The sequence below is a fragment of the Cornus florida genome, unplaced genomic scaffold, assembly GCF_030987335.1.
Source record: "Cornus florida cultivar Cherokee Brave unplaced genomic scaffold, ASM3098733v1 CherokeeBrave_3.0.0_Hap2_Chr05, whole genome shotgun sequence".
Lineage (NCBI taxonomy): Eukaryota > Viridiplantae > Streptophyta > Magnoliopsida > Cornales > Cornaceae > Cornus > Cornus florida.
Genome location: NW_026775575.1, coordinates 43,957,589 through 43,974,567, shown reverse-complemented (window position 1 = coordinate 43,974,567; position 16,979 = coordinate 43,957,589). Strand labels below are relative to the sequence as shown.

Here is a 16,979-nt window from a genome sequence, read left to right as displayed (position 1 = left end):
CAACTTGAATTCATTTGAGAGTTAATGTTGTCTCTCACATATCTCAATCAACAAATTTAACAAAAGAGACTGAGTTTAATCTATTTCATACAAACTTGAACCAACCCATTGGTTCTGGCATACTACATTTGAATCGACAAAACTTGCCGATTTAGTGGTCAATACTCTAATGTTTGATTCTTCGAAGAATAATGGTTTAGAATTATATTTTCCTCCACGATTTGTTTCTTTTTATTTTATTTTATTTTATTTTATTTTTGTCCGAATATGATAAATGGATGCTGAGAGTGTTAGTTTGTTGATTGCATTGATGATGCTGATTCCAGCCCAGTTGTGTTGCCCAATTGCCCAATTAATGAATTCTTTCTACAAAGAAGCGCTTACATGGAAGGCCACACTATTTTTGAATGTGAGAACAAATGGGTGAGCCGGTGACTCGGTGAGCTAAATGGGCATGATAAGTAGATGTGGTCCAAAAGACTAATCGGATGGAAGTCAACATGAGCAATAGTTAGGAAGGAACATAAATGCCATTGATTTTTAGTCGAGACTCTAGAGTGGGCATTATATTCAATATTGATAGCCTAAGAATTTCGAGAGAGATTTGACTTAAATGACTACTTTTATAATCTTCTGTCGTTTTCTCCTTCAAGCTCCTTTAGCCTCCAATCTTCCTAGCGCACTTGAATTCTTCAATAAAAACCATCTCCTATTCTTAACCGTTGACTTATTTTATTTAATCCTAAGCATTGACTTTTTCAGAGTTCCTACTGGGAAGGCACATGGTCATTCAACTTGATCATATCCAATTCATAGATTTTACATTTTTTTTTTTTTTTCCTGGACGTTATTTTACGAACTTTAGGTTAGGAGAAGCAATACTGGGGCTCTTCCTCGATCTAGTTGAAGACAAACATAATAAATTATTAAGAGATTTGAGGAAAATTTACTTGTAGGATAATATTATTGAGAATATTAACTTTGTTCGATTATTTTTGATTTGGGCACAGTGAAAATACATTATTATCATATCATCAATCATACAAGAATATATGAAAATACAATCATATAACAATTAACGCACAATACAATATTTTACGTTATTCACCCAATCTCTAAGTCTACGTACACTATTATCATTATTAATAAACGAGTGAATTACAACTTGTAAAGAATACACTCAACCCATCCAATAAACTCTCACGATGCCACCTGTAGCACTTAATTGCCACAAGTTGCACTTAAGTGAAACCTGTTATATATAACTATACTTAACAAGAATTTGAGTCACTGTTCAACAATTTCGACCATCTCTTACTTCCATTCTCTTTGCAGTTTGTATCTTCTGTATCGTGTACCTTTTGTAGTATTTGGGTACGTTAAGTTCGATTTCTAAATTAATTTTGATTATAAAAATAAGAGCAAAGTACAAAAAATCTCTCTCCACTTGTACTTTTTTCCAATAAACTCCCATCCACTAATTTTTTATCAAATAATCCCACTCGACTTGTAACCTTTTCCAATAAATCTTTCTTGTCCAATTTTTTTGCCAAATAACCCCTCTCAACTATCTAAAAGGTATAAAAGAGTTGATATTTGGACCAAAATGCTATTTTATTTAAATCTTAATTTTTCCAAACTTCAAAAATTCATATTTCACAAACTGTACATCCAAATATTGCAAGTAATATATGCACGAAAAGTTTATAAAACAAAAATTCCAAAACTATAAGATTTGTTTAACAAAACTTCATAACCAAAGAGAAATAAATAATCTAAAAATCTACTGCAACAATTTTATTATATTTTATTTTTTATAAAATACTCGGGCTATTTGAAAGAAAATTTTCAAAATTATTCACTTTCATATGGAGCATAACATATAAAAAAATTAGTCCCAATAGAGACCAAATATTCATTTTTATATTTTTTTAAATGGCGAGTCTTTAAAAGAATGAAAATACTTTGACGCAAAATATGATATCTCATGAAATTAATCTCTGTTAGGGTTAAATTTTTTATATATTCGGCTCCATATGTAAATGAATAATTCTAAAAATTTTCTTGCAAATATCTCGAGTATTTTATTTATTAAAAATAAAATAAGATTATTGGAGTAGATTTTTAAATTTCTTATTTTTCTCTGGTTATGAAGGTTTGTTGTACAAATCTTATATTTCTGGAATCCTTATTTTATAGGAATTTTTAAGTGTACGGTTTGTGAGATATGAATTTTTGAAGTTCGGGATAATTAATATTTAAATAAAAAGGCATTTTGGTCCAATTATCAACTCTTTTACGCCCTTCAGATAGTTGAGGGGGGTTCTTTGGTAAAAAATTAGACAATGAGGATTTATTAGAAAAAATATAAGTCGAGGGGGAGTCTTTGATAAAAAAAAATAGATAAGAATAGTTTATTAAAAAATGTTACAAGTTGAAGAGAATTCTCTGTGCTTCGCCTTAAAAATAATTATACAAATTGGTTCACTGCCAAAATTGGGGAAAAACTTAACAATTGATCTCAAACTCAACTTCTACTTTTCAGAAGTCACTGTAGTTACGATTAAATTAACCCAATGAAAAATCCTTCTTGTCTGACCAAATGAAAGCAGTAGTATAAGATTAAAATCGGTTATAGTGACTTGGTAAACAGATTAGTACATACATTGTATCTGACCAAATAGAAAAGTATTGTAAGATTAAAATCTTTCTATGACGGTTTTTATGTCATTCAAGTTAGTTATGGATTAAACAAATACTTTTTATAAGCAGAACACAAAATATTTCTATGACGGTTTTTAAAAAAAGTAAAACGTCATTCAACGTGTTGTTACGTTCAAACTGCATGCATATAGAACATCATGAACATGCAATTTTTTTCGTTTTATTGTTTTTTTTTTCACTGAATGTATTTATCTGATAGCCAAATTAATTGACTTGCAATATATTTAGCAAAAAATATTACATATATGACTTGGCACATGGCATTACAATACTGTACAAGGAGAGAGAATTCCAAGTTGATGACTTGGAATAAAGATTGGCTGGTACTTGGTCGTACATATTTCAGTCGGTGTTCAATGGTAAACAAGAGTCGTCCAAGCCCCTATATGCATACTAAGCCTCCTATCTCCCAAAGCCATCACCAACAATTAATACATCTTGCCCTTGCTCATCTATTATTGTGTTACTAATTCTCCTTTCACCCACAATCATCCATTGTATCAATCACTTCTCGATTTCTCGAAAAAGATGTTGAAAGACAGTCGTAGTGACCCAACGACGGATCTACTCCATGTCAAGGCCATGAATATGACAAAAGCATGCATTCTTCAGGTTTCAAAATCGTTTAGGATGCTCGAAAATGATGTGCCGAATGGCCCTCCGCAAGGAAAACTAGCATGGTTGAGGTCTCAAGTCATCGGCAGTGATGTGGAGTTTGACACTCCTTTTGGAAAGCGTCGGCTTACCTATGCCGACTACTCTGCCTCTGGCCGATGTCTTCAGTTCATTGAGAAGTACATCATTGAGAAGGTTCTTCCATTCTATGGTAAGCTTACTTAATTATAATTTTTAATGTCAAATATTAGGTTTATATCTCATATTTTGCAATTGCAATTAATTTTTTCACTTAAACATCAAAATTGAAAACTGTCCATTTGTGTTAATAGGGAATACTCATACAAGTGACAGTTATGTGGGGGATCAAACTACAACAATGGTGCATGCGGCAAGTAAGTATGTCAAGTCTTGCTTAGGGGGCAAAGAAGAAGATGCACTACTGTTTGTTGGCTCAGGCACAACCGCAGCCATTAAACGGCTTCAAGAGGTTATGGGAATTGCTGTTGCATCAACTATGAAGAACAGGGTTTTGAATAGCCTTAGGGGTGAAGAAAGATGGGTTGTTTTTGTTGGGCCATATGAACACCATTCGAACCTCCTCTCGTGGCGCCAAAGCTTAGCAGAAGTTGTAGAGATCGGTCTAGATGAAAATGGCCTAATCGATATTGCAGCTTTAAGACAACACCTCGAGTCATACCAGCACACAAATCGCCCTATGTTGGGTTCTTTCTCAGCATGTAGTAATGTCACCGGAATTTACACAGACGCGCTCCCTTGCTTCACTTCTTCATCGATATGGTGCTTTTGCATGCTTTGATTTTGCTGCAAGGTACGTAAATTTTTTATTTATTTATTTAGTTTTTGAGTTATATATGATGTTTCTGTAGGACATAGTACAACTTTTATTTATTTATTTCTTCTTTCAAAAATACATAGTAAGATTGATAATTGCTGACATGCATGCTTTGCCTTAATTATGTGTAGTGGTCCTTGTGTGGAGATTGACATGAGATCCGGTGAGGTAGAAGGATATGATGCAATATTTCTTAGTCCACATAAATATGTCGGGGGACCAGGTACTCCCGGAATTCTTCTAATGAGCAAAGTCCTTTATCAATTAGGATCTTCACCGCCTTCAACATGTGGCGGAGGAACTGTTAGCTTTGTCAATGGATTCAATGAAGAGGTATGTAGATATGATTCTCTTTAACCTAATCTCGATCTATGTGCTAATATGGGAGTATAGGATGTCATATATAAAGTTAGCCTATGGTTTCCAATCCAAGTTTGCTGATATACCGCCTGTGTTTCAGGACACACTGTATTATGACGATGTGGAAGAGAGAGAAGATGCCGGAACTCCTCCAATTATTCAGAAAATAAGAACAGCAATGGCTTTCTCGTTAAAAGAATACATTGGTTATGAAGTGATCCAAAAGCAGGAGCACTATTTTATAGACAGAGCGCTTGACCGGCTTTTTGCAAATCCAAACATTTGGGTATTAGGAAATAATAGTGTAAAAAGGCAAGCTATCTTGTCCTTTCTCGTGTTCTCCACAACAAATTCCTCATTTCATGACTTAAAAAACAAGGCAAGTGACGGAGGAATTTCCATTTGGAGAGAGTCTGGAAACATGAGAGATAAACCCCTTCATGGCCCTTTTGTTGCAAAGCTCCTCAATGACCTTTTTGGCATCCAGGCTCGTGGTGGTTGTGCTTGTACTGGACCTTACGGTCACCATCTTCTTCATGTCGATGAGCCTCATTCAATTTCCTTCAAATCCGCCATCCAAAAGGTACCCAATTCACCATTTCCTTACTACTAAATTGCGGACTTAGTTATTAAATGTATAGGCTATCATTTCAGTTTTTTAGATCTTAATATATGATAAATTTTGACAGGGTTACCACGGAGTGAAGCCCGGATGGACACGAATCAACTTCGCTTACCACATGTCAGTAGAAGAGCCAATTTTGAAGACAATAATGCAATTGCTGATAACACTACTATTGAGATGATTCACAAATATGTGTCTTACTTGGAAACTGCAAAAAAAGTTGCTCATTCTCTCCCAAAGTTTCCTCCTCCTAGAAAGGTTCTGAAAGAGACTGATCTTGATCTCGTGCACTTCAGAATTTAGCCCTGTTCATCTCCATTTTTTTATTCTTTTTCTTTTTATTTTTATTTTTTTGCATTTAATCCAGCAACAATTGCTGACATTTACCTTGAGTTGTATATTGTAATGTGGAGCTTTTGCGCACCAAGGATAAGTTATTCTTTTTTTTGTATCAGCAAAATAAATGAATAAAAATTTGGAATATCTTGTTCCTTTTTTCCCCGTTGTTTGTAGTGTTCTTTTCTTCATTTCTAAATCTTTGAGGTTGTTTTCTAAGTATTAGTCCGTTCGAGAAGAGGAAAATGGAAGAAAGCGAGAAAACAATATATATATATATATATATATATATATATATATAGATGATAAAGATCATGAATTATTTTCATGTAATATTATCATGCCTGAATGATATGTTATGTTAATGAGTTGGCACCCAAGTGTAATCTAATTAAAAGAAATATTTTATAAGAGAAAATAAGAAAACGAAGAGGAACCTAGAACAAGGGAGAGAAACGACTGAAACACTTTGTAGGATTATGTTTGTAGTATAATGCATAAGTGTGTGTGTGTGTATAAGTGAAGATCAGGTTGTGCAACTGTCAATTAATGTTGTGAACCACAAACTATGGTGTAATGATCGAAATCATTACCTAAAAAATCCCAAGCATCTATTCAGAATTTTTTATTAGCAAGGATGGATGCTTTGTTACAGAGAATCGGGATCCTCATGGGATTCAATTAGGGTTCATGTGCCTAGGCAGATTACGTAGAGCAGGACATCCAACCACCTTGAATGTTTGATATGTTACGCAATGCGCAAGTGAAAAGGTATTCTATGTCAATTTGATAATTTGAGAGAGAGAGAGAGAGAGAGTGAGAAGGGGGGAGGGGGAGAGAGCGAGTTGAGGGAGAAAGACCAGCCGTACGATTTAGGGAAAAAATTATATAGGTAAGCCAAATGGAAGAGAGAAACTGATGTGGTTAGTAGGGCCTACAAGAGCGAGCCAGAATAAACTTTTGCACCAAGAAAACAAAAATGTTGCCATAGTACCATTCATGACGAGCATCTTGAAATTTTTTTCATGATGTGTATCGCTAGTAAAATATTAATTTATGCTAGCTGCAAATCGTAATAACTACATAGCATAATCATAAGCTGAAATTTTTCATAAGATTTCTTTAAATTTCTCACTGCCCAAGCAGGATCAGTTGCGCAACTAGTCGCGTAGTTAAAAGTTTTCTAAATATTTTCTTTCGGAAACTCACTGGCAAAGTGGGATCGGTAGTTTACCAGTCGCGCTCTTGTAAAACAAAAAGGAAAGATTGAATTCTTGTCTAGTTTGGTTTCTCTTTTTGGCTAGATTTTAGCAATACATACCATGTACGAGATTGATCTTGATCTCGTGCAGTTCAGAATTTAGCCCTGTTCATCTCCATTTTTTTATTCTTTTTATTTTTATTTTTCCAGCAACAAATGCTGACATTTACCTTGAGTTGTATATTGTAATGTGGAGCTTTTGCACACCAAAGATAAGTTACTCTTTTTCTTTTCTTCTTCTTCTTTTTTTTTTTTTTTTTTTTTTTTTTTTTTTTTTTTTTTTTTGTATCAAAAAAATAAATGAGTAAAAATTTGGAATTCCTTTTTCCTTTTTGCCCTTTGTTTGTTGTGTTCTTTTCTTCATTTCTAAATCTTTGTGGTTGTTTTCTCAGTAGTAGTAGGTTCGAGAAGAGGAAAATGGAAGAAAGAGAGAGAACAATATATATAAATGATAAAGATCATGAATGAATTTCTTGTTATATTATCATGCGTGAATGATATGGTATACGAGTTGGCACCCAAGTGTAATCTAAAAGAAAATTTTTATAAGAGAAAATAAGAAAAAAGAGAGGAACCTAGAACAAAGGAGAGAAACGACAGAAACACTTGTAGGGATACAAATATTTGTTTTTCGAAGGGTAAAGATACTAATATTGTGATTGAGAAATATATATAGACTCTTTTGATTAATCAACAACTTTGATAATAGTACGGTAATGTCATGTTGTGAATCTATAAGAGCGAGCCAGAATGAACTTTTGCACCAAGAAAACAAAAATGTTGCCATGGGACCATTCATGATGCGCATCTTCAAATTTGTTTCATGATGTATATCGCTACTAAAATATTAATTTATGTTGCATATCTTAAATACCACCATAGCATCATATATCATAATCTGAATTTTTTCATAGGATTTCTTAAAATTTCTAACTGCCCAAGCGGGGCCAGTCGTGTATGTGAGTTTATGCAGCGGAAGATAATCAGGAATGTTTTAGTTTTTAAGGAAAAGATTAAATCCGTGTCTTTCTATTTTAATCAGCTTTACTTAATTTAGCAATTAATCACATGCAAAATAAAAGTAAAGTAAATTAAATAGGGTTTGAGAGATGACAATAGGATTTTTAGTCAGGAAATCCAAATTGGTAGAATAGACCAATTGTTGTGAGAAAACCTTGTGGATTGTATAGTCCAAAGTAAACCGATCCACTATGTTTGAAACCAAGTACAATGGAATTTGACTCAGGCTCATACCATATCGTTCTACCAAAACCAATCAGTGACAATCCTCTAGCTTTGCGACGTCCCGTCCAATAACTCTTGACTTCAGGCTTACTTTTGATCTCTATAGAAGGATTACTGCTAAATCAAACAACGCTCTTTGAATGCTTTGACCCATTCAAAGTGTGATTGCTTCACCCCTGTTCTTTAAGATCTGAATTTGATATAGAAGAAAAAAATTTGCTTTTCAGAATCTCTGAATCTTTAATTAAGCTCCAATTTCATTAAGATATAGAACAACACAACTAAATCAATCGTGTTTATGAGTGTGTGCTCTCAAAAATAAAATCAGAAAAATCAGATTTGATTTTCAGAAAAATCAGATTTGATTTTCTGAAAAATATATCTCAAAAGGCTTTCTCAAATTAATGTATTTTTGTTCCTGAAGACATATCAACCTAGATGTAAATCAAGGTTTATATAAACTTTTAGAGACTTGGACATGCATAAGAAAAGGTAAATTTCGTGCATAAGGCTTTTGGAAAGAAGTCTCTACCAAAATAGGAAGTTTAGACATAATAGGAAACAAAAATCTTAAACTGTATTAGACATGTTGAACCGGTAGCAAAGTTTGAACCGATTCCCAAAGGACAAAATGTATTATTCGAAGCATAGGTTCTTAACCAGTAGCCAAAGTTAGTACCCGTTTCCAAATGACAGTTTTATGAGGGAAGGTTAAAATTTTGAAAAAATCCTTATTTTGGTAAATTCGAAAAACATATCTTGTATGTAAAGTGTCTTAAGTGGGAATCAACTTCCTAAAGTGTTGAACATACCTTTTTCATAGAATCTTAGTTTATCAAACTTGAACAACTTTCTAATTCCATAGCCAATCTCGATCTTGATTTGGTAAGTTAAAAATTACAACTCGATCGAACTTGTTTTGACACCGAAATTAGCCAATTACAAAAATTATATCACACAATCTCCCCCTTTGGCAATTTCGTAACAAAACCCTAAAAACAAATATAATCTACCCAAGCAAAAAAACAATAGATTACAATTTGTCAAGGAAACGGAATTTTTATTCTCTGTTCTCTTCTCTTCTGTATAAAAATTTACCTGATATCCTACACATAGATTAAGCAAAAGTACGAGTGAATGTTTAGTAAAAACAATTTATAAAAACTCCTCCTGAATTAATTATCCCTTGTTCTCCCTGCTTTTGGAACAAATTGACAAAGTAAGCAATTATAGAGAAGAAGAATAAAGATAAACATGTATTAAGATGAAACATGTCATTACACAGCCAAAAATCAATATCCAAAACATAATGACAATTTCAACTTAACAAAACATGATGCATGAATGCATGAGTAGGAGAAAGAAAATAGATTAATCATCATCATATCCCTCAAATGGAACACTAGAGGTCGGAACATCACCAAAATCATCACCACCACCATCACTACCATCCTCATCGTCATCAGCAGCAGCAGTATCATCTCCATCATCATCCTCTGTAACCATAGACAAATCTGGAGGAGCAGTTCTATAAACATCTTCAGTAGAACCACTTGCCTGCTGACCTCTAAGCAACCTCATCTTAGCCTTGAGATCTCGTATCTTCTCCATCATGGCTTTCTGATTATGAAGTAGGAGGGAGTACATCGGATTAATATCGTCTCACAAGAAATCCCCTTTGGAAGATAATATCCTAGTAATCTCTAGCATTTGAGACGAAGTAGAATCTGATCCTCTTTGACTTGTTCAGAGCACGGAGATCTAACTCAGGCACAATCTCCTGATGATAAGCTCGGGGAGGAAACAATATTGATTTTTCTTACAGAAACCCATGATGATCACCGGAAAAGAAGAGGACTTGTTTTTGGTATTACTCTTACAGTGAGTAATCATCAATCGCACAATAGAAGATGCAAAATGAATCTTTGCTCCAATAGTAAGAAGATAAAGACTTGAGCCCGTTCTAGAATAATCTCATCCTTCTTCCTAAAATAACCCAGAATGGCCATAGCAAATAAATTCAGAAACGCTGCTTCATCAGTAAGATAACGAGAAGGGATGTGGTCGACATACCTTGGAGACCCTGGTGCACATAAAGTGTCATAGATCTCTTTCCATTTAGGACCCAGACCTCTAATAGGCAAAGTATATCTCATACCACTTTCTCTCCTTGAAACACCCAAAATAACACAAAGTTCATCTTCTGTGAAGAGATAATCGATGCTAAAAACTGATACTTTAAAGAATCCATTATCATTAACTTTGCGTATATTCGAGTAGAAGTAGTGCACCATCTTTGGCGATAAGTTATGCTCCATGTTTGTGAAGAATAACCAGTTATTCTTCTCAATATAATCAACAAGTTTCTGCCCAGCACTATCACGATGCTTCTTTAGATTCATATTCCTCCCAGTCTTAATTGGCCAACCTTTGTAGACATTGTTATACGCCTTCTAGGCGTGCTCATTGTAGAAGTGATCACGCGTGAACTTGATCCTTCCTATAGTAGAAGCAAAAGCAAAAGGATACCCAGCTGGTATCTCAGGAGGAGGTGAGCTCAAGTCTATAGGAGACAACGGTGTGTCTATGGGAGCATTTGAGCCTTCTTTGGGCTTATGGACGAATATGTCGGTTCTAGCACATTTTTGAGGTTTTGGAACCACAATACCCTTACCCTTAGCTTATTTAGATTGTGTTGGAGCCATTTGAAGTTTGGAAGATTTTGGTTTGATGCTTCAAAACTCTTTCGAGAATTTTGTCAAACACTTGGCGTGCAACACAAAGCTTGTTCTTTAGAAAAATTGATGTGAATCTTCAAATCCCCAAAAATCAACCACAAATCAAATGTAAAAACATCCATAATGTCAAACTCTAAATGTTCAATTCCAATCACAAGAAGTTTTTTAACCAAACTTAACTGATCCTCGAAGTTTTGTTTAAAAACCCCAAACTCCAAATCAATCTTCAAATCCCCAATCTTCAAACTTTAATTCTCAATTTTAATTCAATGATCAGGTATGCAAGTGCAATAATATGAAGAGTATTATGCAATTTTGAAGATCTATAAGAGATGTATATAAGATTGGAATGTTGTAGAGAGAGAGTGAAAAAATATAGAGAGAGAATATAATATGACCCAAATATCATGAACATGTGGAAACTTAAAGGCCAAAATTTGTTACCCGGAACAGGTAACCGAAGTGGGAACCAGTTCCCAAGGTTTCAATTGGTACATAGTTGACCAAATCATCTTTCTTGATCTACACAGTCTTTCACTCTCACTTTCTGAAAAGATTTTTGAGATTTTACTTCTTTCTTAGGCCAATTTCTAGCCTTTGAATTTTTTGGTGAACCAAAATTCTTTTATTTATTTATTTATTTATTTTTAGAATACACCCTTGTCTTAGCATGAACATCATGAGAATGAAAGTTAGAAAAATCTCTCTTTTTCTTATGAAAACATGAATGTTGGTGATGCCCATTCTTACCAGAAAAGTGCAATGCAATACATTAGGTACATATAACATATCAGAATGCAATGAATCAACCAAACTATGATCGGGCATAGTATGATTAACAGATTTCACAAAAACTGTTTTACATTGATTAGTAAATGAGCCTTTTATAAAACCTAACCCAGTTTTATCATTAACATTCTTACCAAAATTTATGATCTTATTCAGTTTGACTTGACTAGCAGTAAAACCTATCAATTTATCCTATATCTTTTTCAATTCAACCTCCCTATATTCAATTCTCAAAATAAGAGATTCATTCATAAAGTTAGCCTTACTTACTTTCCTTTAAAGTGCTAACTTTTTCATTAAGACCAGATATAATTGAATTGCTTTCAAAAGCCTTTCCTTTTCCTTCATCAATTTGTTTTCTCAGATCATCATTCTTTTCTTTTGTATGTATAAGCTCATTTGCTAACTTGTTGACAACTAATTTGACTTCAATAGTCACTTCAAACATCATCCTCAATTTTTCTCCATCCATCTCATTTTCTTTAACCTATTCAGCATGAACTTCATTGGCTTCATCATCTGAAATGTTAGAATCAGACAAAGAAATAATATGAGGACCTTTATCAAGAAAAGTTATATAAGAAAAATCATTGCTATCATCATGAGAAGATTCATTATCACTAGAAGTAGAATTTTTAGAAACAGAAACTTTCATTGCTTTCCCATTATTCCTATCCTTTTGTTCTTTCTTAGGACTTAGAATAATATTTGACAAGTGACCTTTGCCACCATAATTCCTGTCACGCCCCAAGACCAGAGTTCGGATTGTGAAAATAATACCTGGAAAATAAGGTCTTAACAACCTAAACATCCCTGTAACCTGTCTCACCATGTGTAATACCCCTAGTTTTTGAAAGGATAAAATTGGAATTTAAATTTGATTTCTTAGGCATTTTTAGTTGTTTACATGGCTAAATGTTTTTATGTTTAATTGATTTAATTGTTTAATTGTGTATTTGTTTAATTGGTTAATTGTGTATTGTTTAATTATTTAATTGATGTATGTGTTTAATTTAATTATATGATTATGTGGGTTTGCTTTAATTCTTTAAATTGATTTAATTGTTTAAATTGATTTATTTGTTTAAATGATAAAATATGTTTAAATTAAATTAATGTTTTTAAACAACGGAGTTGGGCTTGGATATGGGATTTTATGGGTACAGTTATTACCCATTGATGGATATACATGTGTATATATATATATGCTTATAGGATCAAGTTAACTATTAGAATTTGTTAATAATTACATTTATACTGGTTCATTAATAATGATTTTAGGGTTTTATATTTTATGTTGTAGCCGACTTAGCTATATGATTAATTATTTTTCTCTATCTCCTAATATAATTAGAATTAGGGTTGTGGTTGTATAAGCCTATAAAAATACTTGTATAAGTCTGCTAAGGGTTTTTAGAACCCAAGTCACGTAGCAGTAGAGGCGATGAAATACAGAGAGTTTTGAGAGGAAAACAGAGAGAAGAAAGTTAGGGTTTGGCCAGGGACAAGGGCTAAACCAAGAAGGGATTGCTTCTGGATTGAACCAAGAGCAACGGAGGTGTGTAATGGCAGTTTAGAAGGTGGTCGGAAAACTCAGAGACGGAGGGTTAAGGTTTTGAACGGAAACCTAAAGGCAAGTCTCTATTCTATCTCTTTCCCTTAAACTTGTGTTCTGTGCATGCCTAGGTAGACTTCAGGGGTTTAATTAATGCTAAAACAAATCTTTTATGGATGTTTAAACTTTATTTAATCTCGTTGAATTAAGTTGATTTGCAAATTCTTAAAGTTTTGTTAATTGGTTCCTGTTGTCTTTGCGTTTAAGTTTGGTTTAATTGATATCGTTGATGCATGTTGATGCCTTATAAATGTTTTGAGATATTGATTAAACACTGGAACAAGTATTAAAAGAATTATAGAGGCCCTAGGAATCGCCGGAGGCGAGGAAGACAACACATAACCGAGAAACGGCTTCAGGGAGTGAGAGAGCAGGCCCCCAAAAGGAGGGAGCCAGCTCCAAGGGGTGTGGAGCTGGCTCCAACATCTAAGAGCAGGCTCCCATGTGAATGGAGCAGGCTCTCAACTTGTGAGAGCCTACTCTTGCCCGAAACGCGCAGTTTTAGTCTTTTTAGGGGCTGTTTGGGCTGTCCGGAGTATTTTTAATATATTTAAATTGCACTGAAGGATGTAATTAACTGTGATGGACCTATGAAAATATTAGGAAGTATTATCACATTAGTGTATTAAAGAATGAGGCAACATGAAGATAAAGAAAAGTCTATTTGTCGGGTACTATTTTGTTAAATTGTTTGTTTAATGAAACTTAACGAATATTTTGCATATGATTTAATAATATTTAATCATATTTCAACAATGTTATAAGGGTTATGGAATACTGGCAATTAACTAAGCTTGGATTGAATTAAATTGATATTTAATTTGTTATAACTAGTATTAGGCTATGAACTGTTTGGATGATTTAATTTCTTATTATAATTATAGCAATTTGTGTATATATGATTAAATAGTATTAACCATGTTTAAACACTGAATTAAGCATAATTGACTAACTAAAACTGTAGTATGCTTGTATGGAGTTAATTGATGTTTTAACTGGTTAGTTTATATCAATTGTTGGAGTTATGGATTGTTATGAAGTTTACGTTAAATAATTTCACTATAATGTGTTCGGTAACAATTCTAATTATCATTATAATGTTTTACATTATAATTGATGAACTGCTTGTATTGTGTTGTCAATTACTAGATTGGTTGTGTGTGTATGCACCAGTATGGGATGGTGGCATACTAGGGACGGATTAGTTCAAAACACTAAGTCCTACCTATTCAGGAATAAATTGGATTAACTATAAAAGTTAAGTCCTACTTACATGTATATATATGCACCGGTATGGGACGGTGGCATATTAGGGATGGCTTAGCTCAAAACAGTAAGACCTACCTATTCTAGGGACGAATTAGTTCAAAATACTAAGTCCTACCAATTCTAAAATAAGTTGGATTAACTATAAAAGTTAAGTCCTACTTATATTTATATTAGGTCAATAAATATTTGAATGACATATCTTGAAAGGATTATATATATATATATATATATATATATATATATATCTTGATGGTGTTGTGATATGAGCTTGAGTCTCAAGATCATGGTTAGGGTGCGTATATCACATAGGATAAATAACTAGACATAGTTGCTATTCCCTGGTAGGTCTAGGTAAACGTGACCACGTTACATGTGATTTGCATGTTACCTTCTATTTAGGCTGAGACTACACTATAGTCTAGTGAGCGTCCTATAGTGTGTATATATATATTTATATGGACTACTTTAGTTATTATTGAGCTATCTAGGATGTATCTGCGTATCGGGTTTCTGTATAGATCGTAGTAGGATAGGACTTGCATGTGGGCCTGACCCACTCCCTTATTTTTCAGGTGTTCGTCACTTCCAGGGTTAGAGCTTGATCGTGTAGAGCAGATACAATCACTCATTCTCCGACTACGTAGGACTGCTTTCTATGTTTAGCTTTTGATTTTTATTGCAGTTGTTTCCTTTTCAGTTTGGGATTTGGATAGGGATCCACTAGATGGATTCCCGAGTTTTGAAAGTTTGGAATTTATATTAATTTATAAATTTTGAGAATTTTTAAATTTAGAATTCTTTTCAGCTTATTATTTTATTCTTATTTCATATTTGTATTCTGTGCTTATTTATATATTAATTGTTTGGTATTCCTCGGATTTGTACTCGGACTTGATCACCCGTGGCTCTAGAATCGAGGGGTATCACAGTTGGTATCAGAGCACTCCAGGTTCTAGTGTCCTTAGGAGTGTCTTTCGTTATATGACTTCCACGTTACGTCTCTTAAAACATAGAGCCATATTAGGATTCGTTGTACTCTATTTACGGTTTGTTAGGAGGAACGAATGTCAATTATATTCTATAGTTATGGACTGGTTGACACTAGGAGGAAGATAGGATCCAAGGCGAAAGCGATACAGACCCAAAGGAGTAAAGGAGTACGTTATTGAGTTCTTTGTCAGAAGTAGAACTTGGGATCGAAGGTTTAGTTCTGGTTGGTGCTACTTTTAAAAGTGTAAGCCATGGAAGGATTTAAGAGTGTGTTGTAGGTCACTGCATAACGGGACCAACACGACTTCAGTTGTTCTCATAATGGAGACAAACGAGGAATAGGAGTCCGAAGAGGATCCTAATGGAGATGTTGTAATGTATCCGGGAAAGAGGGTACTAAATCTTAAAGATGAAAGATCGTACGAGGGTGATCTTATTCACTAATAGTATAGTGATTCGTGAATGATACTAGTAGAGTTGGTGTATATCAACCTACATATAGTTAAACTTTCATATTACCTTGAAAAGAGGTAGATATAAAAAATAAAAAAAGAACTCTTTAGGAGTTTAGGAATCGGATAGAGTTCTTATTACGGCGAAGCAATGATTTTATATCATGTTCCGGAGAGTATGGGGATTAGGTTGTGACGTTCTAAGTTGCTTTATAAAACTACGTTAGACGGTTTGCATTCTGCATATAAGGAGGACGAGGGTTAAGCCTTTGGTATTTGCTTAGGCAAATGGATTTTGTTTTTAAGCTATGTTTAAAGGATATGGTTCGAGGCTGGATAAGTACCTATGAAACTATAAAAGGAATTTGTGAACCAATCTGGGGAAGGTTGATTCCAAAAGAGACTTTTTTTCTAGAAAGAGCGATGTTTTAGGTAAATTTATATTTTTTGTTTATTGTATGTATCTTATGTGTTTCATTTTCATTAATTATTCAGGATTGGGAAAGTGGTTTAGTTGGGGACACAAGTGTGTGATCAGCCAACTACTGTTTTGGAGGAATATCGTTAATTACGCTAGGATTATGAGCATATGGTCATAGGATTTGGTAGATATACATAGATCTAGCCAATCTATTGAACCTAGACATGCGTAATTATGGTATGTTTTTAGGATGTGATAATGAAACCAGCAGTTCGAGTCAAATAATCTAGATTTGTTTGATATACTTTAACACCACGATGATTTATCGGAGGTACTAACTTTGCTGAAAATCTTCTTGAAAATTTTAAAAGTTGTTCCAAAGTCGGCAGGAGGATTTTGGTACTGATTTAAGTACTTATTGGAATGACACCGACTGAGGATAGTGGACAGACTAACTAGTTATCAATTTATTCTTAATCAAGAATCTGATTCGTAAGGGTATGTAATTAGGAGGAGTTGCCGAGGTTGTTTATCGAGGAGGAAGCAAAGTCTTTTCGTTTGCACAAATAATATGGGAATTTTTTTTTTTTTTTAGGTCATAGTTCGCAACAAATAGTTGTTGCTAGGAAATTTCTAACTAGTTGTAGGATGGAAAGAGTCCATATTCTTTTGAAGTTAGACAG

The 16,979-nt window shown here is 33.8% G+C and overlaps 1 pseudogene; it reads left to right on the top strand.

Moving 5' to 3' along the window:
* Positions 1-3,252: 3,252 nt before the first annotated feature.
* On the top strand, positions 3,253-5,728 carry LOC132309223 (uncharacterized; annotated as a pseudogene).
* The last annotated feature ends 11,251 nt before the right edge of the window (positions 5,729-16,979 follow it).